The sequence below is a fragment of the Nothoprocta perdicaria genome, unplaced genomic scaffold (genome assembly GCF_003342845.1).
Source record: "Nothoprocta perdicaria isolate Ctin4 unplaced genomic scaffold, notPer1 scaffold_35, whole genome shotgun sequence".
Classification (NCBI taxonomy): domain Eukaryota; kingdom Metazoa; phylum Chordata; class Aves; order Tinamiformes; family Tinamidae; genus Nothoprocta; species Nothoprocta perdicaria.
The window spans coordinates 1105967-1133269 of record NW_020455588.1 but is presented as its reverse complement, the minus strand read 5'-3'; the positions used below and the strand labels follow the sequence as shown (position 1 = coordinate 1133269).

At 38.2% G+C, this 27303-nt stretch overlaps 1 protein-coding gene across 1 annotated transcript in view; it reads left to right on the top strand.

Moving 5' to 3' along the window:
• Positions 1 to 19121, top strand: part of KIAA0825 (KIAA0825 ortholog) — a 210384-nt gene extending 191263 nt beyond the window's left edge. Inside the window, exon 22 of the mRNA XM_026044103.1 lies at positions 17235 to 19121. The gene's annotated coding sequence lies outside the window, so the exon portion shown is untranslated. The remainder of the gene's footprint in view (positions 1 to 17234) is intronic.
• The last annotated feature ends 8182 nt before the right edge of the window (positions 19122 to 27303 follow it).

Sequence of the window (27303 nt, the reverse complement as noted above, 5' to 3'; positions counted from 1 at the left end):
TTTTTCAGCAGAACTTTTTTGTTTGATTTAAAGTACTATGTAGATTCGTTATAGAAACTTCATTTAAATATGGATTTAATTAGAAATGTTTTATAATTTTAATGAGTCTTAAAAGTCTTTTGATGAGCAGTCAGTGTAATTATGGTATTTAAAATGATTGGATAAATGCATACTTTATCATTTACCTTTCTCACAAACGTGTTTTCATGCTGGTTATTTTTAACATGAAGAATTGTTTCATTTTGTGTCAGTTTATCCTCCTCTTCCTTCCACAAAATGTTTTATCTCTGAAATAAAATTAAATATGCATGATACTAGTAGTATTGGGTGATATTGTAATAATACAGTTAAAAATCACCTTAAGAGTAGAGGTTTTTTGTTTGGAGAAATGATTAATTGATAATTCATTATACAGAAGTAAATTACAGAGTAGGTTTGTCCTATATGAGTTGTATTTTTTGTGTTTGAAGAAATTACCTGCAAAATTGCCACAGAAGACATGTTGCACTAGGTACAGTGTTATCAGCAGTCTGCTTTGCTACCATAACATAAAGAGAGCAGCTCAGCAAATTTGGTATAGAGTTTACAGAAACAGCCCTTAGAAGGGGAAAAAAAAAAAAAGACCTTTTAATGCTTCTGCATATCTAGTCTGTTGTTGTATTACTGTTTTGTGTGTGTGTGTGTGTTTGGATCTATTCTTATTAATGAAACTGTAGAGTCTTTAACACGTAATAAGCAAATGACAGCAGTGTGCTTAAAGAAAATAGAGAATAGGAGTTTCTCATATTATTTTTCTGCAAATCAGTCAAAACTGTTCTGGTAGAAGACTCCTGCGCTTCCCCACAGCCCTCATGAGCTCTACATTTATTTATTGCATGAGTGCTGCAGGAAAAAAAAAAATGATGCATTAATATAAGGTCACTGGCATCAACAATTCTCATTCTGTGATTTAACCTCCTTTGTCTTGTAGATCCCTGAAGGTGAGGCAGCCATATCCGATCCGAGCAAAGCATTCGTGTCACACCCAGCAAAGACTGGAAAAGGCAGGCAGACATATAATGATACATTTTTGACATACTGTCCCGTGTCCAGCCAATTGAGATCAAAATGCTTCATGCTATGAAGATCTGCATGTAGGAGTTCCTGCTACAGCATTAGCCAGTAATGTCTCTGAACTCTGTGTCAAAAATGATAGGAAAATATCATATATGCATAGATATATATATATACACACTGTCAAATTGATATGTCATGCATATTGTCATATGGGAGGGTTTAAGGTCTTTTAGGCTTTTTCAAGGATTTTATAGTTTGCTTTTTTTTTATTTTTAAGATCATTTATTGCATAGTCAGGCAGTCTGGTTCTCAGATTTTTAAGCAACTTTCCAGCAAGTGCCAGTTCTGTTTTGCCATGTGCTGCTCTGTAATTTTGTAGCATCAAAAATAGTGCTGTATATTTTGCTACAATTTTTTTATACATTGACGCGCTCTTAAAAATTTTAATAACATTTTCCATAACCCCTTTGATTGTGGTTCTTGGATCTGAAAGTAATGTGTTTAAAATCATACTGTTTTTGAAAAACATTGTTATGAGTTTAAATCGAATTGCAGTCTATTGCCCGTCATTACCACAGTTGGTATCTTTGTCTAGCAAACATTGATTTTTACAGTGACCTTACATGCTTAACAGCTGCATGACCTGAAAATACCATCTTTGGATATTGAGAATAATAACACAGAACTATCATGTAATCTTTTCAAGCTTTAGGAAATACTAAGGAAATATTATATTATTGGTGTAAAGCTGTCATGAACATATTTTAAGAATAGAGTATCAGAGTCAGATAACTTCTTTCTTTTGTTTTTTTTCTCATGATTTAACAAAACATTTTAGGCTTTTAAACAGTGTTAACACTTTTGAAAGCTTTCCTCTGGAGCATTTTTTCTATTTTCTAGGAACTTCCGTACCCTTTTTTATGTTTTAATTTATTTCTACTTCTTATGTATATAGCTTTTTTCTTTTTAATCTTGATGTTTCTTGTTCTGTGATTTAAATTAATCCCAAGAGATTGTAAATTGCCTTGGAAATATTTCATTCTTTGAAACAATTATATAGTTATATTTTTCATTTACTTATTCTTTTATCTATTTCATATATTTCTACAAGGTAAATGCTTTACTAAATCTCTGATTTAAGGTTTACTGACTGCGATTATTTTAGACTTTGTCTTCAGATATTATGCTGACTTGTAAGCCAGTCCGACCTGTAAGTATTCAACATACTTTTTGAGGGCTTACTATCCCAGTAATACTGAAGTCTTAGGATGTTTGTCTATTAAATGGATCCCACAAAGAGATCCCCTTATCTTTCACTGGTGCAAATGCATAGTACATAAAGTAATTGGACTTTGTTTCTCTGCAAATGTAGAGATTTCTAGTTTTCATTTTTTTCAAAGTAGCTTTGCTTGCAAATCTGCTTAAATCTGAATCTATTTCCATGTTTCTACCTTTTCTTTTGCCTTTTCCCAACTGCAATCTCTTTTGATGCCGGAACTTGTTAACTATTTTGCACATAATGAGGAGAGGAGGTTAATTGTGGGAATGGCCACCAAGTCAGGCAAATAGATTCATGGACAAATTTGGGCATAACTTATGTTAGAAATGTCAAGATAGAGAATAATACTCTACATAAATACACTTAGTTCAAATTATTCATCTTTTATAAAAGGTCAGAGGTCAGAGTGTTTTGACATGAGAATATGTTTGTATGTTTTCTGCTGTAGTCTAGTTGAATTTTAAACACCGATGCTCTAGCCTGCATGTGTTTGAGAAGCAGAATAGGGATGTCGAAATATTGGTGGTGAACAGAAACATAATGTAGTAGGCTGTGGCATTCATTTAGCTGAGATTTGAATGAACAAAACTTGAAGATGAACAAAGCCTTAAGTCTTTTTATGCCTGACCTAGGTTCTTATACTCATAAAAGACAAAGGTTCTTAAGCTCATAAAAATGTTGTTGTAGGCTTTACCAAGCACTTCCTCTCTGCCTCTGACGTGATTTAGGCATGATTTAAAACGCACTGGAAGTAGACAGATAAAGCACACTTTCACATGGTGCCCACTCCCATCTCCAGAGAATGGCTCCAGCCAAACGTATGGTTGCTTCAGGTCGTTCAGAAAAACTGCTGCTCAGGATGAAGTGGGAATTCTGCAGCAGACATTGCAGGTTTTATGGCCCTAAGGCTTTCTGTAATTTCTAAATCTATCTTTCTTATTAAAAATACTGAATAATTAAAACTATTTCAATACATTTGCCACAACCTATTCTTTCAATATTTTTTATTTGAATGAAGCTCACGCGATTATCCCCAAATACTTATCAAGAATGCTGTTTGTATGAAGCAGAAAGGTAGCTAACACTAGTTTCATGCTTTCACTTATTGTAATGTCCACCATTTCTTTATTTCTTTGGCAGCTCTTTATGCAGGAATTAGTTTTTTCCAAAGCTTGGAACTCGTTACTGATTTCTGATTTTTAAAAAACAGAAACTGCGTTACTAGGGGTTCAAATATGGCAATGAATGATTGCATGAACTCTTCGCTATTTCAAATCTCTCCTAATCAGGATAGATGAAACACTACTGCTAGTGTCTTCTTCTTTGAAATATGTCAGCAGCTGCAGAGAAGTTAACAGGCTGTTTCAAATGCTGAAACAATTAATATCATTAATGGATAGGCATGTTGCGAGATACTGCAGGCTCCATCTGTATTTATTTTATTATAGACTTTCCACATCTTCATGGAAGGAAGATACCTGGTTGATGCATATATTTTTACATGTAAATTTTGTATACTTTGTGTATAAAGAAGGAGAGAAAATCATATCCCTGTCTTGAGAAGACATCTGTGATTTAGGATATATTCCCCTCCTGCCTTGAGATGAATTCTGGGCCTTTTAAAGTTCGTCATACATGCAGAAAGAGCCAGGCATCTGGCAGGTGGGAATTGCAGCAGGACATGGGAGATCTTGCTCCGTCATTCTCACATGGGTCATTAGAGTGGTTTGAATCATGAAGGTATTAACTGTCCCACAGTGGTGCATTCATTCACTGCCATCCTTAGCTTCTATACCTATAAAATAATGTCACTAGAAAAGAATGATTTCAAGTCATTTGTCAAGTGTTATACCCCATAGCCTGTTACGACAATAATTAAATCTTCACTGAAGCAAGGATTTTAAACCTCGTGCTATCACAACCTAGGAGACTGCTGCATGTATCTTTCTTTCTCCATTCAGCCCTCTCTGTCTTTTGAGCAAGACAAAGCAGTGGCTTCTGAGGTATTTGCTTTTGCTGTTAATACATGTTTATATGCAGGAAATGTGAGGCTCTTGTCATTGGATGAAGGGAATAGCGTATATAGGTCTTTGAAATAAGTGGAACTTCTGGAATCATTGGTGGGCATTCCTGGCAAGGAGATGGAAAGTGACATCTTGGAGCTACTGAAGTTCCTCAGTGTTGTCCCTTTCACATTCAAAATGCAGTACAAAATAGGGCTTGGTTATATTGTGTTCAAATCACTTAAGTTTTATTTTTACTACATTCATGCTTTCTTTTTTATTTTGTATCACACAAATATTTTGTGTATTATTTCAATAACAGATTAATGAAAAAAATAGAAAAAATCTTCGATTACTGTTGACATTAGTAAAGCCAATATTATAATTTATTCTACTGGATAAATTTGAAAACTAAAGCTTCATAATCCTTAAAACAATATTTGCAGAGTAATATTTGACTTTTCAAAGAATGTAGGAGTAGAGAAAAGCTACAGTAATACGAAGTACATTAAGATATTTCAACGTGACATATTTCTGTTTAATCAGGCTTCTATTTAGCAGCTATTCCAAATATATAACTTGAGATATAGTAAACACTACTTGCGATGAAAAGTATTCCACGTATATGCATGCATGATTTATTAATAAACATGGCAAATTGAAATGTATTTAATAATACCATTATGAAATTAAATCTACGTAAATAATTTTCTCAAGGTCAGATTTGTGTACCAGAGGTCAGCATGCTGTTCTGTAGAGTAGCCAATCTTCATAAAGAGTCAAAAACTTTTAAAAAAAGGCTTTTTTTTTTTTTTTATCATTTCCCAGGCAGCAGTGGTTTAAGTAGCAAGCCTGAGCTAAGCAGAGGGAGCAAAGCTGTTTGCCAATTTATTCAGAAGACATATTGGGGAATAAAGCTACAATTGTCTCCAATGCCAGTTTGTTTTCTGATCTGACCCTATATAAAAAAAAAAAAAAAGAGTTTTGTGCTTTAAATTGTCTTGGACTCTAATATCATAATTGATGTTGCCTTTTGTGGGATATATGGGAAAATCAATCTGACTGATTTTCATTGTTTTCTACAGTTAACATGGGGGGCAGGTGGAGGTGCTGTTCTTGTTGTTTTGGTCCTTTTCCTATTCCTTTTCCTTATTGGCATCCAGATAGCCCCACCATCACTAGATAAGGTTCTCAATGTTGCTCAGTCGACTTATACAGGAAACCATGAAGACAGTTGAGCTTGTTCTGGTCATGTTTCTACACTAGTGATGTCACTAAAAAAAGCCTCTGAAAATTCCTGGGAATGCTTTTAAATAGTGCTTTTAAATATTTGTATAATGTTTGCCCAATTTCATTTTCTTCTACTGATGTTCTTAATTTAAGAAACACGATTTTTCTGTAATTTTCAGTTTTCCCAATTTTGTAGATGCAACGCCTTCATAGGGATGACTTGAAGTGATTTAATATATTGTACATTAGGTAAATAAAAATATTCACGTTACCGTTAAACTGTATTTGCAAAGTACAAATTTACTGCAGACTTAAAGAAAGTTACTGATGTGATTAGGTGACCAAATTTCACTTCAGTTCACAAACAACTTGAGCAGTAGGCAGAAAATGACCAATAGATTTCCATATATTTTTAACTGAATTTCTCCTGCTTCTCTGTCTTGGTTGAAAGATGCTGGTCTGCATCACTGATTACTAGTATTTTCAGTCCTTTTTTTCACTGATCTTTCTTTTCCTAACATTTTTGACAATGTTTTCCACATGTTGTAACAGTGTTGTAAAATTACTTACACTGCTATAGGCAATACTATCTTTCATGGAGTTGATATATGGAGTCAGATGAGGAAAATAACTAGATTTTTCACTTTCAGATATAAAAAAAAAAAAAGACAAATTTTTTCCATCTAAAGCATGAGCCTTTCCATAAAGGATTGCAGTGCATCAGTGAAATAGGAACTAACCTATTAACAGTGAAAGGTACTGTGGACAGAGATCCTGTTTCCATAGTTTTATCTCCTTGTCTGTCTTTGCTTACTCACCTGTTTGCTTGTCTGAAATTGATTTGTTAGGTTATGTAGGTTTTTATCTATAGATTACTTTATTCTTCTTGGAGATGATATCTGTATCAATTGCTTGTTGCATTTTCAGCCTGTAATCCTCTAGGGGAGTGAGGCAGGGTTACACAACTAGTTACTAAGTTTTGAAAATAAAATAAGCAGCAGCTGCTAGGCCTCAGGGTTTGTTGAATTCATTTTTTTTTTTCATATATAACAATGCAGACCAGCCAATTTATTCTGGTCTCTCCACCTCCTATTTTGTTTTACTTTTGGTGTATTCTGTCTGTCTCTACAATTAATGAATTCATCTTGACTCAAATATTAGCATTAGGCCATTAAGGATCATTGTGTTTAGTGTAGAGTTTCCATACAGTTGCTTTTCAAAAGGTTGTCTTTATTGGAGCAAACACCTACGACTGTTAGACAGGAAAAATAAAGTACTGAAAAACACTCTCAGACACATGATTTTGACAGATTTACTTCCATATTTTGTCTGTTGCAACAATTGTTGTCATTTTTTTCAGTTTGCTTTACACAAGCAGAAGTTTATCTGGGTCAAGGTGAAATAAAGGGGACTTGTTCTCTTCTCTCAGCAGTCAAGTGACTCCCCCTGAAATGATGACCTGTTATTCCTATGGGCTCATCCATAGCCCAAAGAAGTTAAGGGAGCTCTCATTTACTAGCAGGACCATTTGACAAGATCCTTGCTAAGCCTAAAAGACAGTTTGCTATTTTTCTTTTAAAAAAATATTGTTTGAACACAGAGGATTAGTGTCTTGTAGCTAAACTGGCAGTGCAGTTGGTGGAGCAGGTCCAGGAGACCTTGTCTCCAGTGGCCCCGAGGCCAGGACACTATCTCGTTAGAGAGGCTGTCTATAAGAAGCCCAGTCTAAGCAGGTCTGCCTAAGTAGAACTAAGAAAGAGCATATTTAGGCTAGGAAATTACCTCCTAGGGGAAAAATAGTTACATTCGTGCAGCAACATATTATTAGCTCAAATCCAAATAAAGCTTTGAGGCCCCACTGAAAGTGGGACCTGACTCCATTAAGTTGTCTGCTTGGATTGTACACATATTTTTCCAACAGGTTGTGAACCAGATATAATTCTTCAAAAAGAAGAAAATTAATACTTTTTTGTATTGACTGTGTTAGGAAATGGAGGGGTCCTATTATTCTCATAATGACTTATGTTTTGAAATGTAGCCCCTTCTTAACAAATGGAAGAAGTTCCTTGTTGACAAAATATGAATTTTTTATATTGCTAGGCCACAAAGCTGTCAAATTATCGAACGTAATTTCTCAGCAGATACATCTTGTATTTGTATTTATGGAAAGTACATACGCCACGGTAACCACATTTGAAAGCTTAATCCTTTTTAAAGTATTTATGCTAGGTTTTCAACACATATTATGGAAAACCTTTGTAAATTGAAATAAAAGGAGGAGGGGGGAAGAGAGGGGAGAAAGTACTGTGGGATTTGAAGAGCAGGACCTTGTTAGGGGATGAATTTTTGGTCCTTAAGCTCTACCATGAAATCACATGCAGGTAAAACGTATAATTGCTCAGTGGAAATAAAAGAATGGGGACAGAATGCAGTGTGTAGACAATGTGGCAATAAGCAGATAAGATGTTAGTATTATATGTCTTTGAATGTTCTTATATGAATTTATCCTCTGTGAAGAAACTTTATTTTAGATTATAAGGATTTGGAGCAGAAGATAATACGTTTTGGTCAAATTAGATTAAGGCGTATAAGGCGTAATGGTCAATGTTATAAATAGTTGTAACTGTATAATATAACATAAATAACAGCTGTATAAATAATTGTGGGTTTTGTTTCACTTAAAAAACAATAACACAACAACAAATGGGAATTGCTTTGCTTTGAGCAAAAACTTTTTACGCAGTTTAGATTATCTGAATAGTTGAAAAAAAAAACTGTTTGGGTTAAAAGTTAAAAACAAAAGCATTCCAAAAAGGAATAGGATTTTAATAAAATGTCAATTTATTTTTATAAGCTATTAAAACAAAATGTTTTGATAAATGTTTGTCAAATTATAGGAAATATATATTTTTCTTAAAGTTTGTATTCTAATAGGTCCCTTAGCCTTAACATTTGTAATTTAATACAAATCTATGATTAAAAAATAAAATATTTCCTATAATTTGACAAAGTCATCTAAAATTTGTTCAAGATCTTTCAGTCAAAAATTTCTACTCAATTGGAATCTATATCATTTATTACTGAAAAACAAACAAAAAAAACCCAAAAATAAAACCCCATGCCCGGCACCTTTGTGACTGGCACCTTTCCTCATACTGTTAACTCAAGATAATTACTATCTTATCAATGAACTTCATGTCTCAAAAGCATTACAGTTCTAGGATCTTGCTAGTATATGTATATTTCTATACTACTTTTATTCCTTATGTTCTCCCAGAACCTAATTTGCTCTGGAATGTACCTTTGATGCAATAGAGAGTCTCTGTGACTCACAGTGAAGTACTGAGAAGCCAGAATGGCCAGGCCATGGACAAACTGGGTTTTGGGAATTCAGATGCCATAGTCCAAAAGGAATATTACTTAGCTGGAAGTGTGTTGAAGAAAACTATTAAAAATGACTGATTTTTCTGTGTGTCCTTTTCATGTATAGGGCTGATGCAAACTAAAATGCCAAATGTTTCTTGGGAGTGAATATTTGGGTGTTCTGTTGAAGACTTATCCCACTCAGAAGAGTGTTAATTGTTTAGCACGTTCACTTTATCTGTCTTATTTTGATGTTGTTCATTAATTAGCAATGCCATACAGATCAATACATTTTACACACACACACACACACACACACACACACACACATATTTTTTTCACACAAGTTGGAAACAGATATCAAACATGTATTAAGTCTTCCCATGTTTTAGACAGACTAACTAGGACATTAAAATTATTCTAATATAAGTGTTGTTGGACCTCGAGGAGCAATATTTAAGTTGTGTTGAGTTAGTGCAATAGGATAGCAGAGAGAACTGAAGCGAACATCTTGCTATCTCAAGAATATAAAGAACGTCAGAGCAAGTTTGGGTGGCTGCTCCAGTGAAGCTGTCCCTGGCTCAGTTAGGTGCCTTTGACACTCCAGTGTCCAATACTTGGAGCTGTGCACCAGATGGTTATAAGAATGCACTTAATAATGGACATTTTATAAATGTGAAGAGAAAAGGTTAAAAAAGAAATAAGAAAAAAAAAAAAAACTAAAGACAAGCTGCATCCTGTAGAAATTGTTTCCCATTCTCTGCAGCCCACGGCTTGGAGTATGTGAGGCACAAAGTCTTCCAAGGACATGAGAGAGAAGACACCAAATAATAGGTTGGTTGGCTAAATACTGCCCCTTCTCTCTTATTGCAGCTGGAAAGCTCCTCATAAAATTTCTGCTGTGTGCCTTCCACTGCCCTTGACAACAGTCTTTGTAGCTGTGTTCTTGCCCTGAAAAAGGGTCTTTCATCATTTTATTCCAACTCTTGTGAAGTTTCTATGTCAGTTCAGAACTTCTTAAATATCCTTCTAATGTCTTAACTTCATAGTTGGGATAGGTTAACCTGCGAGTCAAAGCCGTGTTCTCTTTTCATGACATACTTTCTGAAGTGTTTCACAGGTACTCATTTCTTCAGCGTAAAAGTTTTGAACTATTTTCCCTTGGATTCGTCTTAAGAAGTGGATAGGTTGATCTCCTATAGCTTTGTCTTCCTTTATTTTTTTATTTATTTATTTTACTTAGCTCCCATTTTTGTAGCATGGAGATAACTAAGAATATAAATAATATTTCTCATGGTTTGTTCTCCATATCATTTAGGGGAAAAAAAATGGTTTTTTTTTTTTTTTTTTTTCATTAGGGAAATTATGGTAGGATAGTTTGTTTGGTGCTTGTATGTGTGTATGACAGAGAGATATTTGGCCAAGTTGTATTGAAATTTTTGCTTTCAATTTCCTTCTAAGTATGGTGAATGGCACTGATATTCACATAACGGAATATAACTTTCTACCACAAATGCGTATTTTTTTATTTTGGATTGAGAAAGACACGCGCACTGTTTTACACTGAGTAGACATTGAGATGTTTTACCAGTTGGTGAAATTTCAATGTGGCTTTCTAACATAATATAAAATATATTTCATTGTCTATGATTTCTCATAGGATGAAAGATGTATTTACAATTGAGATCAGAGATAAAACATAGATATGTACATTCTTCTAACACTTAAAAATGGCAAGTGATCCCAGCTGCTCGATTTCCGGTCTCTTGGTGAAATGTAACATGGAAGTCCTAGATGAAACTATTATTTCATTGCCTGCGAGACTAATCTGCTATTGTGTCCATCAAGAACTTCATGATGAAAGAAGATAATTTACCAAGATGCTTTATTTTCTGTAACAGAGTGATTTATCTACCCATTGTAGCTCAGTGTAGGGAATACTAGCAGTTTTATTGGCAGTATTTTAATACATTTAAATGTAAATGGTTATTTTAATCCAAAGTGAGATTCTGAATAGCTCTTCTTAGGGAATCAATACATTTGAGTACTTTTTAATATCTTTTTTGAAAGAGAGAGAAAGAGAGAGAGAGGAAAATGTGTGTCCTGTCCTTAATGAGGAAGGTGAACTATTAGAGATAGGGGCAAGGCAGGGTTGCCAGACACAGTATTCCTCTTGCTCGGGACGAATATAAATTAAATAAATCTATGGAGGGCAACTTTGTGTCACATATAGCTCAAGTGGCCTCAGTTCCATGGCTTGTGAATGAATAGACTGACCTCAGATAACCCACTTGTCACAAGACATCTCCAATAGCAGAACTATCAAAACATACCAGATTCCACACATCAGCTGTTTCAGATAAACTGCTTTCTCTTTCAAGACCTGAAAACAAATGCCCAGTCTCATCAGCAGCAGCTACCAATATTTAACACTACTAATATAAGTTATGTTCTACGAAGAGCGATCATAGGGAGAAAACCTTTTCCAGAGAAGGTACAATCTCTTATTTCCCTTTTCCTCAAGTCACATAGGTTACAGGGGATGTACTTAAACTTGACAATTACTCTTTAAAAATGGAGGGACTTCAGGACCTGTTGAAGTGGGAGAGCAACTGCAAGCCCGTCACATAACAGAAGAGAATATGCCATAGAGAATATGCCTAAAACCCTAAGTCTTTGCATAAAATTTGCAGAGAAATATTGGGAGAGATTTAATTTGTCACAAAATTGGTATCTATTAGCTGTTTTTAAAGTAATTGTCACTTCCTTTGGCTCGTTCTGTTTGTAGCATTATTTTTAAGAAGACGGAAGTCTGAAAATTATAGCAAAATGATTTATGGAAGAAAAAGATCATTATGTAGAAAATATTTTCATCTAAATTACATGAAGCATGTTTTAAATCACATAAAGATAAATGGAATTATAAGTTAAATCTAAGCATCTTTTTGTGTCCTTTTCCCACTGTTGCCTTATTTCCTTCTTATATAATACCTGGAAGGGAAAAAAAAGAAGATGACATTCTCTCTTTAGGATTGCTTGTTTTTTTATCAGAATTCCTCTTGAAAATGTAGTGCTTCTGTAAAGCTTTCCAGCGTTAACTCACCAAATGACAACAGATAAGCTCAAGAGCTTGTGTGCTTGAAGTCTGAATATTTACCCATTTTAGGGTATTTAAATGACAGTCTGTGATTTAGATTAGATATGAATTCTGTTCTCTTGCTCTCTCAATATTAAATGTATTGTTGTTTGTGTAAGTACCAATTATTAAATTTAGCTATTTTAATATCATTAACTATGAAAATGCATATTTTCAGCTAACTAATACACAGCTGTACAGTTTAATTTTTCATTGTTTAATAGCAAGTTCCATACAAGAGGACCAGTACCAGCTTTTCTGTAGGAAATACCATTGGTATTAGTATGGCAGTCATATGCCAAAGATCTTTTTAATTCCAACAACTGCAATTTCTATTTATTTTTATTCCATGGAATGAGTTGGTATGTAACTTTGCTCTAAGCATTAGGAAAATGCAGCAGATGTCAAAAAGCTACATAAGCATTACTATGAATACATAACATTCTACTATAAATATTGGGGTGATCTTTTCTGCAAATTTACTTTTCAAAAATGGCAGGGTCAGTCTCTCAAATAGTGCCAATCCAGAGATTTTTTGAAGTTCAAAATGCACCTGAGATTTTAAAAAGTTTTATTCATGCTAACTGTCATTTTTTACCAAGCTTTTTCCCCTCTAATCTTTTTACGCTTTTTAAAGGTAAGGGATAAACTTAGTAATTAATCACATACTATCTATTCAAGTAAGCTCCTCAGTGAAACTTCTTAAAAGGAGCAATCTGCAACAGGCAAAATCTTTGCTGCTTCTGAAAATCTCCGTGTGGAGATTGCTGTGTATGTTACACTTCTCATTTAGTATGTCACTGCTTTGGCATTACCTGCGTATTCTTCCTTTTGATCTGTAACAGGCACCTAAATACTTGTTACTTATTTTTTTTTATATGCCTCCACATGAATATATGTGCAGGTTGCAAAATATATGCAACATTGCAACAGAAAATCAATGCAGTTAGTGTATGAACGTATATTGAATACAGCCATGCTAAAATGCTCTGCATGCTTTTTAAGAGAGGTGTGTGAACAGATTGATCTGTGCATCTCTGCAAACATTTACTGCTGATTTAGCTTTTTCTAGTTGAGAGATGGAAGTATGGTGGAGCAGTATGGACCTATATATAACTGGATGTATTGATGCTAATTATAGGCAGGGATAGCACGTTTATACATTGCTAAGGAAACCTGGGGAATCCTTGGATCTTCCTCAGGCGCCGCATTCGCTTGCAGATGCACAAGCCAAGACATCCTCCCCGCTCGCCCTGTGCACAGCAGGGAGATGGAAAGCTCTGCTAGTGCCGGCTGTCCTGCTTGACCTCATGCCCTCAGCCACAATCTAGGCCCATCTAATAGGAAAAAAACAAACAAAAAAAATCACCGATTTCTTTATTTATCTGTGCAGAAGCATGGCTGTATGCTTCTAGCTGAAAAAAAAAATGTTGCTAGGGTTTTTTTCCTCGATTAGCCACAAGCAACACAGAGAGTGACAGCATATGGAGAGAAGTTTATAGGCAATTCTGTTCAGATGTGCACAGAAATGTGTCACCTGCATTATTCGTTATTTCTGCAAATTTGGAAAGAAATATTTCAGATGTTTTGTTCTGCAAGATCACAAATACTAGTAGCTTGAAAACTGTCCTTTTGCAATTCTAGCCTAAAGCTTACAAAAGTGATGATATTTTATACTAAATATGTGCTTTCCTTTAAATCTGAAAAATGTCCTCAAAGTTGGATTTATCACATTTCTGGGCTTACCAATTTTCACAAATCCGTGTTGTGCTTATATGAACTGCAGGCAGAATGTAGACAGTGTACAATGGGTAGGTTCAGGTATCTCCAGTATGCTTCTGGAATGCTGATTAAATTTAATCTTCCAAAATACAGCCAGACTAAAGTAAAATACCTGCCAATCAAGCTATTTGCAAATCTTCTCTTAGAGCCAAGTTACTAATAATTTGAAATAACAGAAGTTGCAGGTTGGCTGTTCAGATGATGAAGCTGGTATTTTGAAAGTAATTCATGATGGTAATTTCATTCACATTCACATTGCTTGAACTGGCTACTGCATGGCTGGATTAGAGCCAATTACTATTGCCAAAACAATTGTCACACATTGTAGATCTGCTAGTAAAAACATGTTCCACTCTGGACAAATTTTGGAACGGTAAATGTTGACTCTCTCTCTCTCTCCATTTGAGCGCAGACACCTGTTTGGCATCCCAGTTAGAACAGGGAAGATAGGCCGGGCCCTTCTCACACGCTGCCCAACAGCCTCTTAAAAACAACACCCTCTGCAGACTTTACACTTAAGAGTGGAACAATTTCAAAAATTAGATGAGCGCCCAGGTGTTTGTCGAGCTGCTCTCCTAGATCCTTAATTTATGGAGCCTGCTCAGCAAATGCATGGAAGGCATTTTTATCCTCTTTGGGCTTGTTTAAATGCTTTAGAAATAGACTACTTTTTGATAAAATGAAAATGTAGTGAATTAGTAATGACTTTCATAAAAGGAACACTAAAGAATGTCCAAACTGGATGACATTGAAGTTTTTTACCAACAGTAACATTTCAGATTCAATAAAATGTGCTGACAAGTATGAAGTCACTATCTTTAAAAGGAATCTGCTGATTTATTAAGTTCAGCTTCCATTAGCAAAGGCTGCTTGTTTCCCGTGCGTTATACCTCAAGTAATAACTGTTTTAAATGTACTCCATTTAGCAATTGTAGTTGCCTTCTTTCCGAGCAAACAACCCCTCTACTTGAAAACATGCAGCAAATCATATTAATTAAAACGAATCAATCGGCCTGGTAAAGTGGTGGTTTAGAGGGGCTCCAAGGGCCATAAATTCAGATTAAGGACTGCGCTACCTCGTGCCAGGCTTGAAGAGGCTCCTCGGTGCATGAGCGAAGGGCAAGGAGGAAGCCTTGGTTGCCAGCACTCATCAGGGACACTGGCGCGAGGAACTGTGCCCGTGGCTCACGTGGCCACATGTTGTAGACTTCTCATAAATGAGAAAGTGAAGCAGGCAGCCATAATAGTAATTACCTGAAGCTAATAGTAATAGTCCGAGGGGATAAGTCTGATAGGAGGGTCACTGGGGTATCAGCAGTTACTGCACAACTTTGATCGCAGGCATCGAGCGCCTGTTGTGTTATGCAGTGTGTGCTCTGCTGCTGCTGCTGCTGCTATTTACTCAGGCCACGCAGTAATGTCAGCTGTCAGATTCTGGTTTGAAGGTAAAAGCACGACAGCTGGAGAGCAGCCCAATAGAGAGGTACCTGGGTGTCATGGTGGACAACAAGATGACCATGAGGCAGCAGTGTGCCCTGGTGGCCAAGAAGGCCAACGGGATCCTGGGGTACATTAAGAACAGCGTCTCCAGCAGGTCGAGGGAAGTGATCATCCCCCTCTACTCAGCCCTGGTGAGGCCACATCTGGAGTACTGCGTCCAGTTCTGGGCTCCCCAGTACAAGAGGGATGTGGAGCTGCTGGAGAGAGTCCAGCGCAGGGCTACCAGGATGATCAGGGGCCTGGAACATCTGCCCTATGAGCAAAGGCTGAGGGAGCTGGGCCTGTTCAGCCTGGAGAAGAGGAGGCTGAGGGGGGACCTGATCAGTGTCTATAAATACCTCAAGGGAGGGAGGGAGGAGGAGGGGGCGGCCTCTTTTCAGTGGTGGCCAGTGACAGGACTAGAGGAAATGGCTTCAAACTGAAGCATCGGAAGTTCCACAGGAACTTAAGGAAGCATTTCTTCACTGTGAGGGTGACAGAGCACTGGAACAGGCTGCCCAGAGAGGTTGTGGAGTCTCCTTCTTTGGAGATCTTTAAAACCCGCTTGGACACAGCCCTGTGCCGCGTGCTCTAGGTGACCCTGCGTGAGCAGGGGGGTTGGACTAGATGACCTCTAGAGGTCCCTTCCAACCTTGGGCATTCTATGATTCTGTGATATGTTAATTTATTTGTATTCATTGAATATATTTTTCCTAGCTGTACTTGAACTATAAAGCACACAGTACTACTTTTGCTGGTTTTGGTGAGCTTTTAAATATAGTTACAAAAGATAAACACCATACCTTCCTGCCAATAACGATTGCCCTTTTTTTGCAATGTGTGATGAATGCAATGTACTCGTCCCACCATTCCATATTTTGTTTGATATATTCACCAATCTGTAAAGTTGCATTTGTCTCCTGGCGTTTTGCAGTCAGAATGAGCACGTAAAAAGGGTGAGGTCAGGATTAAAATGTTGCTCCGACATTAGTCTCCTGAAAGCAGTCCTTGTCTTTCTGCTCCTCTCTCTGTCTCCTACTTTATAAGATCCTCCTGTGGATCAGTTATAATCTACTATATTTAATACTTGGAAATCTGATTTCTGTATTTAGTAATCATGCTGCTTATATGCTTTACATTTTGTCTTTGCCTGGTATGAATTGTGAGCTTACACTTCATTATCGGTCTAGAACAGAAAGAGATTAATATTGAAGGGATGTCAAGCTCTTGAAAAATCTTCAAAATTTCATAAAAGAGATCACGTTACTGAGCTTATCAAAGGCATAATGTGAGAGGAGGCAATCTACTTTCCCCCACTTGCTTAAAGGGGGACTATGTTTAACTGGCTACATATCTGGCAATATTTCTGCATTTATTACCTTTTTTTTTTTTTTTTTTTTTTTTTTGGCTAAGGGATGCTGTGTGACCCTTAAGGTGTTTTGATTCAGCTGCTAGGCAAAAGCATCTTCTTGTTCTTTTTCACTTTTTCCTTTTCGGTTTCAGTTGCGTTAGAATTTTGTCCTAAGTTGGAGTTGAGCACTGACACGGACAGAGGGAAGATTGTGATACATAATTTCTTGGGTTGATAGCTATGCCAGGCCGTGGTTTTGCTGAAGAGAATGATGATCATTCACGTTAAATCTTTGAAGGCATCAACACACTAGAAATGAGTAAGATTTTGATGTAGTTTTGACAGTTTGTGTGAGTTGTCTCACAAATATGTTAGTGGCGTAGAGCAGCACTTTTTGGGGTTGAGTTGTATTTTTCTATGATTCAGTAATTTCAGCAGGTGTCCCCAAAGTTTGGGGGACAATGGTTGATGATGACATGTTTATTACTGTCTTGTTTGTTCTGAAAAAAATGGTTTAAAATGCGTAAGAACATTAATAAGTTATTTTTCTTTCAGGTGGGAGATGAGGGAAGGTGCAGACCTTGAAGATGATGAGAAAGCCATGGTGGAACACTTAAAAAATATTTGCTTCGCCCAGAACACTCCTGCTTCAGAGGATAAAGAATAATTAACAGATTTCGGACAGCACCTTTTTCTGAATTCTACATGATTAACTTAATAGTTATAGTTATAAGTGACAGGATTATAAAGCTTAGGAATAAATATCGTGAGTAGGAGCTTTAGACTAAAGACGTTCCCCTGTTACTGCCTCACTGCCCCATCCGAGCCCCAACTGCTACCACACATACAAGGCAAGGCACAATAGGGGGAAATGTGCGTGGCTCAGAAGGACTCAGGTGCACCTTCATACCCTGAAGGCAGAAACCCAAATGACAACCCCAGAACTGCTTTAAAATTCTAGAACCTACAGCGGCTTCTAAAAATGTTATTACTGTGGACAAGTTCTAAGCAAAAATTGCTGGTGTGTTTGTACCTACGAGAGCCACAGTCAGCCTGCAGCAAGGTAGTGTCAGATTGGAGCTCAGGTGGGTTTTTTGCTGCCTTGGTGCTCATGTTCTAGTTGGTATTGACACTAAATCATCCCCAAAGTATGAGAAGGAACAAGCATCAGCTTGTTCCTTCAAGAGTTTCCCCTTAGTACAGGGTCGTTTATGAGCTGCTCTGAGAAAAGAAGCAAAACTGCACTGGCCTTTATTGTTCCCACAAAGGCAAAATATTCCTAACTCAACACCCTATAAGCTGTGGCTTTAAAGAAGTTCCAGATAACCCTTTCCTCTGCCTGATGAAGGATCCTGGCAAGAGCTCGTAGGGATCTAATGCAAGCAGCAGACAGACCCTTTCCTCTGCCACTGAGATAATCATCTCAGAACACAAGGAAGTGGTGAAGGATGGAAAACAATTTTTTCTTGCTCTGTATTTCAACTTTAAAAGATTAGTTGTGGTTTTAAGGCTTAGAACCTAGCTACAGGGATTGCCTATGGCGGCGGGTGCAAAATGCTGATGAATGAGGCACACGTGCTTCGAGTCACGCTGATAATGTGCCCAGGCCGGTGGAAGTTGGAGTACCGGGAATATTCTTTCCTATTTTGTCAAAACCTATTGTACCTAATTAACTTCTTGTGTAGTCATTTAAAGGGAATTTCCCTTCATGCGCTGAAACTGACTGAAATGTTTTTTTGTGGAAAAGCTCCCCTTCTGGGAAACACTTCTGGGAAACACTGGGAAACACAAACTGAATAGGATGAACTTCGCAAGTGAAATAAGGCAACCCAGGATTGAAAAAACAAAAGTCACTTACTCTGAAATGGGAATGTCCACACGTGGAACGATTCCAAACTGGTTATTGTGCTTGAAAGTCACCATGCACCTCATTCTGGAATAATTTGTAAGCGGTTGTGTTTTTAAAATACATCTTCTTTACGCCCCTTCCCCCCTACCCCTCTGCCAGATCAGCTCGGGAGTAACTCATGGGGCAACACAAAGATAGTTTTGTCTTTGCTTTTTTTATAAGGAGTATATTTATAATCTTTACCCGTGTAATGTCAACAAGACAGAACAAAAAGTTTGAATAAATCCTGAATCTATGTACCGTATTGGGTGCTTTTCTTATTCAAACATATGTCTTTAAAAGTGTATGAATACAAGCTAATACGCATTTGAAATTGAGCTTGTCCCTAAATCCTTGGTGAGAAATAGGAGGGCTTGGACCATTTGCAATGTAATGATCCTATTATTTGACCTTCAGTATATAAATAGTAAAAGCAATATGGCAAAATCACTTATAGTGAATACATACTTTTGCAACATTCACATTTGTTTAATGAAATTACAGTAATAATAAAAGTTGGATAACTAAGACTGCTAAATAGCATACCATTAATTTATCAAGACTGCTTACTTTAAACTTAAACCCTTAATTGAAGAAAAATGAAAGACACTTGAAAGAGCTGATCCTTTTTACATCTTCAGGTGTGTAAAATTAGAAATCCTTGTTTAACGGAACACTGAATTCTTTTGCTTTTTGTCATAAAACAATAGCTCTACAGTCTTTAATAAATTCTGTTGATTCTAAAAGTGATCCAAGATTGCTTTCATTCCCGAAAGTGATGGATTCAGGGAGTGAGCTGCCGTGTGTTCCTCTCGTATTCCGTGCGCTGGCTCTTTCTCACTACTCGCTGACTCAAGACTCTCTCGCACTTTACGTTTAACTCAGAAAATAAAGGCAATGAGGGCCAGATTTCCTGGCTGCCATGCGGGCCTTGTGTTATATGACCACTGCAGTGTGAACATGTAAATTGTGCCTGGTAAAAAATAAGGATTAAGGTCTTTTGGGTGTGGGGAGACCTTTCTGGATGGGCTTCACTGGCATGACTAAGTTAGTTTAAAAGTAATTTACTATATTTTTACAAATTAATTGGACTACATAGCACAAGCCACACAGTGGTGTGTTATTACTCATACCTAATTCTCACTTCTTTTTTTTTTTTTTTTTTTTTTTTTTAACTGTACTACGCTCTCTTTACTGAACTTTCAGCTTCAATGAGAGAATTCATGGCAAGGAATATCTCTAATTATGTTTGCTCAGTATCCCGCTCAGGGTGCTCCAAGCCTTAACATCTTGACACTTTTGAAATGAAGTTAATAAAATTATAAGTAGGGCAAAAGTGAGATAACGTTAAAAGTAATAAAACTGAAGAAACGGAAAAGAGAGAATTTGGGGGGAAAAAAGAAAAAAGACAGACATTAAGGCATAGCCCTGTCCTTTAATAACTCCTTTCCTCACAAACAGTCTCCCATAGATCATGTTTTATTCCAGCAGAGGACATTTGTAGAGACCACAGGCAACAAAGCTATTTATTCTGGAAATATTCATGATGGTAAATGGATGTTCTTTAATTCATCTCTACACCCTCACAGCAGTGCAAGGTAGGCATGAGGCCTGACTTCTTCCAATTAGTTTCCTCTTACAGAAATATTCCATTTTCCTCTCAGCTAGGAGGTCTTCACAAAATGCTACTGACTCTTTTCTACAGTAAGATACCAATTAGGTAGTGATATAAAACTGTTTTATGGAACTCCTTAAAAATATGTGCACTCATTTTTTGCAAAAGACACTATCCCAACATTAAAGACCACAGTCAAAAGCCTAGGATAGTATTAGCAGGATTAGACTTATTGCGCATTACCCATGAAATGAGAGAGTAACTTGATGGCAACTGGAAGAGCTGTAAGAAAGAGAATAACTCTCGAGTAGGTCCTGGCTACTGCAAAGCTGCTTCTCCATAATAGTTTTCCCTGTTGCAAACCGCGGGATCGTTGGAAGCTGAAACTCTGAAGCTATTAAATCTAAGGCCCAGGAAGTAGGCAAGTGTGAGCTACCATTTGCCTGTACCTTTGGACTCTAAGACTTGGATAGTTAGATCAGTAGTTACTTAACACACAAGCACTTAATTTTTCATCCCCTAATCTGTGCTTTTTATCTAAAAGTCTATTTTCTTTGTGATATTTGGCCTCAATATAGAAAAACTATTACAGAGATCTTCATATGTCATCTTGGCTCTTCTTTGCTTTCCACCTCAATTTTCAGCAAGACCATTCATGGCCTAGATTAACTGTCACAGAGACTTAAACCAGCATAGGTCTTATATGGGTTATTATTTCAGATTTAATGTTCTCTGAATACTCTTGCTCCCAACTTTAGGGGTAATACCTGCGTTTTGCCACTGTTCTAAGCTACCAGTGTCAGCTGTGATAGGGGGAACTATTTGTATGCACCGTTGTTTGTGAGCTAGTTACTAAAAAACTAATGTATTCTTCCCTAGATTGTATTTCCTTTAAGTTCTCTGAGTTTTTAATTTACACTTGAAAATCTATAGCACATCTGCCTTTCCAGTCTTCAAACATCTATTTACATATCAATAAAGCTGTATGCTTTCTCAAATCAGATATGGAGTCCTAGTGAACCAAGAATGTAATAAATGTAAAATTCAAACCGACCCCATGCAAAGCTATCACACAAGAAATGCAACAGTCATTTTCACTTCTGGAATTTCCTCTTTACATATATATTCATGGCACCTTTTCAGAATTGTTCTCTTACGTTCTGGATAGCTTATTGATTTTTCCCATTCCGTTTAAAAGGCATGATTTAAATGGATTTTATTATGTAGATTGTTTTTTCTCTGGAAAATGGGACCAGGATTTGGGAGGTATGACACAGCGCTGGTTTCTTCACCTGGAGGTGGAAATAGCCAGTGTTTTTGTCTGGTGTATGGAACAGCAAAGAGATTGCTTTCGATAGTAAAACAGACGTGGCTTTGGGAATAAAATAGCTCTGGTCAGAATCCTACCTGCAGATACGCATTAAGTTCCAGAAATTGATGGCTGAGCATTCCCTCTGAAGGGTTTCTATTCTGAGGGAAAGGGTCTGGTTTTGGCTTTTCCTGTTCCAGTTAAGGCCCACCAACTCCATATACATCCATTGCCTTTCTGACTGGACAGACTGGTGGAGGTTGTTGTCTCCATGCAGCACAAACGCACAGCGCTCATCTCCGTTCTTCGGGATTTGGTCAGACCTCCAATCCGTTGAGCTTCCAGGTAAGATGTGCGTCTGTTTGTTTCGTGAGAGTTTATTGGTTTACTTTGTTTTTTGAAGGGCGAGAAGAGAAAGGGGAGTGGATTTTTTATATATATTGTTTTTGTTTGGGTTTCTTTCTGTCTGGAGTGATTCTTGGTCGATATGTGATGATCATCTGCTGCAGGAGTTTGGGCATTGATCAAGTCACTAGCTGTTGGTGGCAGAAGTAATTGGTGGGTTTAGTCCTTGTAAAAGGTGCCTACCTACAATGGCCAGAGGTGCTACAGACGTTCATTCAGTATAAATCTCTTCACTAAAATCATCTACCATTAACGAGATCTCTTAGTTCCTCTTTGTCAGGTCACTCCGCGATAACCATACTATTCCTTTTTATCCAGCGGGTAAAACAGAAAAATGCTGATATCCTACGTACTGCAGCTATTTAAGGATCTTACTTTGTCCAGCTCAAAAAGGTGGGCTTAAACTGCATAACAAAAAATAAGATGCATGTATTTCCTCTTCCATATTATGTGTACGCAAATTGGTTAGATGACAGTTGTACAATTAAAAAAAAAAAGTTATATAATACCCTGGAGCAGTCATCTGCTCTAACATGCATAATTTATTTAAAAATCATTTGTGGAGTTGAGGGATTGATAGTTTGGAACCGAAGAATTATAGTTATGCGAAGTATGTTCCTGCAAAAATAAATCATGTAACAATATATTGAGATCTAATATTTCAAAATTCAAAGTACAATTGTTTGCACATGTAACAGCAGTGAAATAACTTTGCAAGTTTTACATCATAAACCCATACATCTACAGAGTGGAACACAGACATGAAGTTCTGCCAATAGAGTTGCTTTCAATCTTTGTTTCATCGCACCAAAGCTTTTCAAATCAGTCTGGCATTTTCTTTGAACAACTATATACAGGACCAAAGATTTAGGAGTAGGAACTTGAAATATAGATCATATATATTTAATCTTTACAATAAATGCAAAAGCAATAAGTGAAAAACAAAGACGTAACAGACTGTAGAAGTTCTCAGGAACATATAATCAAGCATAAGAGTGAATGTCACGACAGATTTATGTATGTTTGAGTTCCTGCAAGAACTGCCGAAGACAAATTTGAGAATATTTGTGTATCATCCTTTTGGCACAATAGCAGGAACCAAAATAAATTATCCAAGAATAAGACATAAGAAACACATGCAGAGTTTAAACAACAAGCAGAATAAGAATTTGGAATTAAAGGAGGAAAACTTTCAAGCAAAGAGGAAGAAAGGTTTTGAAGTCTTTCAGAGTACTCAGGAACAACACTGTTTTTTCATGAGTCTTCATTATTTCACAGTTTTTTTTTTAACTTTCTCATTTAAATTTTGTGAAAAGTGTCTGTCAAAGGTATCTTTATATTCCCCAGGAAATGTTTATATGTTTTTACTTTTCATTAAATGTATTCTCTGCATTTACATACCCTACAAAACCAAATAAACAGGCAAGCAAACACCTATTCCATCAATGTCAGGACACAAGAACAACTGGAAAGGAACTACAAATAGAATTTTAGAGAGATTTTTTTTTCCTTCCACCATCTTTCCTTTTGGATTTATCCATAAAGCATCTTCTGCGTTCTAGAGGACGTGGGATAATTTTTCCTAAGACTCGCGGCTCCTGTTTCTTTTTTAACCCTACTATTTTAAAATATCAGCCTTCATCATCAAACAAGTTCAAACGTTAAGATTAAAGCTAAAAAAAAAAAAAAAAAAAAAAAAGGTATGTACTCCAAATGTGTGGACTGGCAAGAGCTGGGCTGGTGTTGCTCAGGAGTGGGGACTCTGCTTTAGAAATGGAGTGCGTGACTGTAAACAGCACGGTGGGGTTTATCATAAAGCAACACGGAGAGTTGGACAGAAGAGAAGAAAGGGAGGTATTCATGTGGCTCATCTCAACCCTGCTACCTTACATCCTTTCCTCACAACGAACAGTTCCTAAACTAGGTCACCTTGTTCATTTTTAAAACTTGATACAAAGCTCAAGTGTTACAAACAACCATTATTGTAAGGTTAAATCTAGATTTATCCAAAATCAAACATGAAGTGATCAATCTTAGCATACTTGGGTGCCTGCTGCTAACCATGCCTGGGGGGTTTAAAGTGCTCTTAACCAGCAATTATCTCACTGAGAACTAAGGATGTTAATGCTGCACGTTCCCAGATGCTGAAAGCAGAAATGTGGCTGCTCCTGAGGGAAGGACCGTGGTGTTCCAGCATCACTGAAGCCACGGGAGGGTTTAACAACTGCTTGTGAGAGTTGCATTGCAGGATAGCTATTAAAATCAGACATCCTACTTGCGACAATCATCTATCAGCTGCTTCTAAAATCCTGCCCACCTTCTGTGTGTCATCTGGAGGAGATAAAGTTTTAATTGTGAGCGGGTGGTGTAAAAAAAATAGGGAGAAAAGAAGACAAGGCGCCTTCTGTCATTCCAAATTTCCCGTCCTATCTTGCTTTATGTTTCAGTGTCTTTGTGCCAGCTGAAGTTTTGCAGGCGGTTTTTAGAAAAAAGAAGAAAAAAGAAAAAAAACCTATCAATAAAATCAACAGAAACAAATATAAATCCAGCGTGACAAAGGGCATACTGTAAAGAATATACTGCAGAGAGAGGGAACAAAAAATGCTGCAATTGGCAGCTTTTTCTGCTTTTATTCTCTGACTCATGTTTCACCTAAAATTCCAATAATTCCTGGTTTCCTTGGTATTTGCACTTCCTTTTTCATCTGTTATTTGTTTGTACTTACCACATTAAGGGCATCTTTCCTGTAGCCACTGCTCTGGAGTTAAGCAGTATATGCTCACATTTGGGGGTTCGAAACGGGTTCATTCATAATATTTTCATTCAGGTTTTCCGTTCAGTTTTTCAAGTTGATGAGACTTGTCATTTTTTCAGCCATCTGAAACAAGCCCTGTTAAAGCACTACTCTATTTATGTTACCGTAATAAGAACTGTCTTCAGATCATGATCGCTTGTCACAGGCACTGCAAATATTTGGTTCCCCTGGTGCGCTGCTCTTTAGATATGTTGATACAGTCTAAAATACACCTTCCTGTGTTGGACATGATACTTGTGCATTAAGCTGACAGCAAAGAAAATCTCATGCTCTGTCACTCGGCCTGCAGCCCACAGAGAGAACAGCTTTTCTCCTGTTCTCCTCTCTGTGCTGAAGGCAGCCAGTTGAAGCGCCAGTCATCCCATGGGGCAGATTCCTGGAGCTCCTGCTTCCAGAATGCTCAGTGTAACCTTCTATTAGCAAGTCCTGAAAGTCTCCAGGATTTCTTCTAGACAGATGTTTATATTATTATTATTTTCTCTTTGCTGTTTTCAGTGGAGCAGCTCCACTATCTCACATGATCATCAGTTGAGATTTTTTTCTCCTCCATCTCAGGTAGAAAGCATCTGTTCTTTGGTTTATTATGTGCATTTGGGGAGGAAAAAACAAAATCTCAGGAACTGAAAGTTCTTGCTTTAGATCGAGTGCAGGCAACTGTGCGGTAGATGCCTAGTTCATGCTAGAGAGCACTGAGTCACTGCTGCAGACCCTTGACAGGCCCTTGATGGTTGGTTCAACCATCACGGCAAGGCACAGAAATCAGCTTTCCCCTGCCCCGATGAGTTCATAGCAAAGGTTTATTGTCGTGGTCCTTCCGAATTACTTGCTTTTTACTATTAAATTTACTCCCATTTCTATCATTCTAGGCAAGATCATTACTGGTAATACCTTTCGATTTAGTGTCATCTGCAAATTTCGTGGGAGCACGTCAAATTCTTATCTCTCTCCCATTAATGAATATTTTGCACGTGTCATGTTCAAAAGCTAACCACAGCCACTAACGACTGCTAATCTATCTCCCACCTGATAGCTGATAAGCTTAGGCTTTTGTAGGTCTTCTTGAGCCCACTTCCCATCTACCTTACAATTCAAGCCTGAATTATCATCATCCCCACCTGCAGTAATATTCCCCTATGGGAAAATCCTTTACTTTTAGATATACTCGCTGTATTGAATCCGTCCTGTGTAAGAGACTGTGGTGGTGGTAAAGTGACATGAGCTACCCCAGAAGCACTGCTGTGACCCAACCCCTTTCCGTTTGCATCTCGGGGAGCAGGTTGTTCCTTCAGTGCAGGGGCTAAGGGGGCACGGAGCAGCTCAGCGCTATGAGGGGGCCCTCAGCCTCGGCTGAGCGCTGGCGTGAGCATCTGCGTGGAGGGGCCTCCCTGCGCTGCCTTCCTTGTCACAGGAAAGGGCTGCCCGATCTAAAGGGCACCGTAACAAATGCTGAGTTCACCCACAGGTTTTGAGTAGGTCTGTAACTTACTGGACATTCACCACTTCGGTGTAGGCGATTAATAAATATGTCTAAGATTTCTGACTGAGGCAACATTTTTCTTGTTCGGGTTTTTGGTTGTTTATTGGCGACGGTCCTCAGTTTCATGGAGAAACAGATCAGAAAACTGATCCAAACACAATGGAAATCTGTGACTGTTTTTAATCTGAATGAGCCCTGAACTTCACTTTGCAAGGCCAGAACAGCAGTACTCCAAAGTGAGGCAAAGGCACCAACTGGGCAGTGTGAGGGCAGCGACAGCCTGCATCGATGCAGTTACAAAAGAAATATTCATTAAAATAGTCCTGCACAGTGTCATGCTCCCCCAGCTCCAGGTTCCTCCTTTGCTACAGGTAATGAGGAATGTTCAGAGCGAGGCCTCGGACACAGCAGTGGCTCCATCCACCTTGCCCGTCACATGGCAGACACAGGATCCCCAGGGCCACACGTTTTTAGTACCAGCCAATGCAACACTCAGTCCTCACGGCTGAAAAGGCCTGGCATGAAAACCGCTAACACAAACAGCTCCATCAAACTCCTAAGTCACCAAAATGGTTGGAAGCCTACAATGGGAATGGAAAGGTGTCGCCTTCCAATTAGGCCAAAGTATAATCGGAAAACATAGCTTAAAAAATAGCTTTAATGCTGCGGGCAGCGCAGGTGTGAACGCAAGCACCACAGCCGCAAGGCTGGGCGCTGGGCAGGCGGCGGGAGCCGCTCCGCTCCTCCTGCCAGCGGGATCGCAGCAGCGAGCACAGCCCCCAGCGCGGCTGCTCCCAGCTGGGAGCCTTTATTAAGACCCACGTTGTGGCCGCGCTCTCCCCCGCCAGCTGCAGCCCTGCCCGCCCGCCGCGGCCGTTAACGGTCCCCAACGGCCACCCCTCCCGGGGGAGCGCGGCCGCTTCCGCCTTCGCCGCCGCGCGCCGGCCGCTGACGTCACGGCGCGCAGACCCCGGAAGCGGACGCGGCGGGAGGGGGCGGACGCGGCGGGAGAGCAGCGGGAGCGGCGGCGGCGGCGGCTGCGAGCGACCATGAGCGGCGGCGTCTCCGCCTCCTCCTCCGCCGCCGCCAGGACTAGGCAGTGAGGGCAGGGAGGC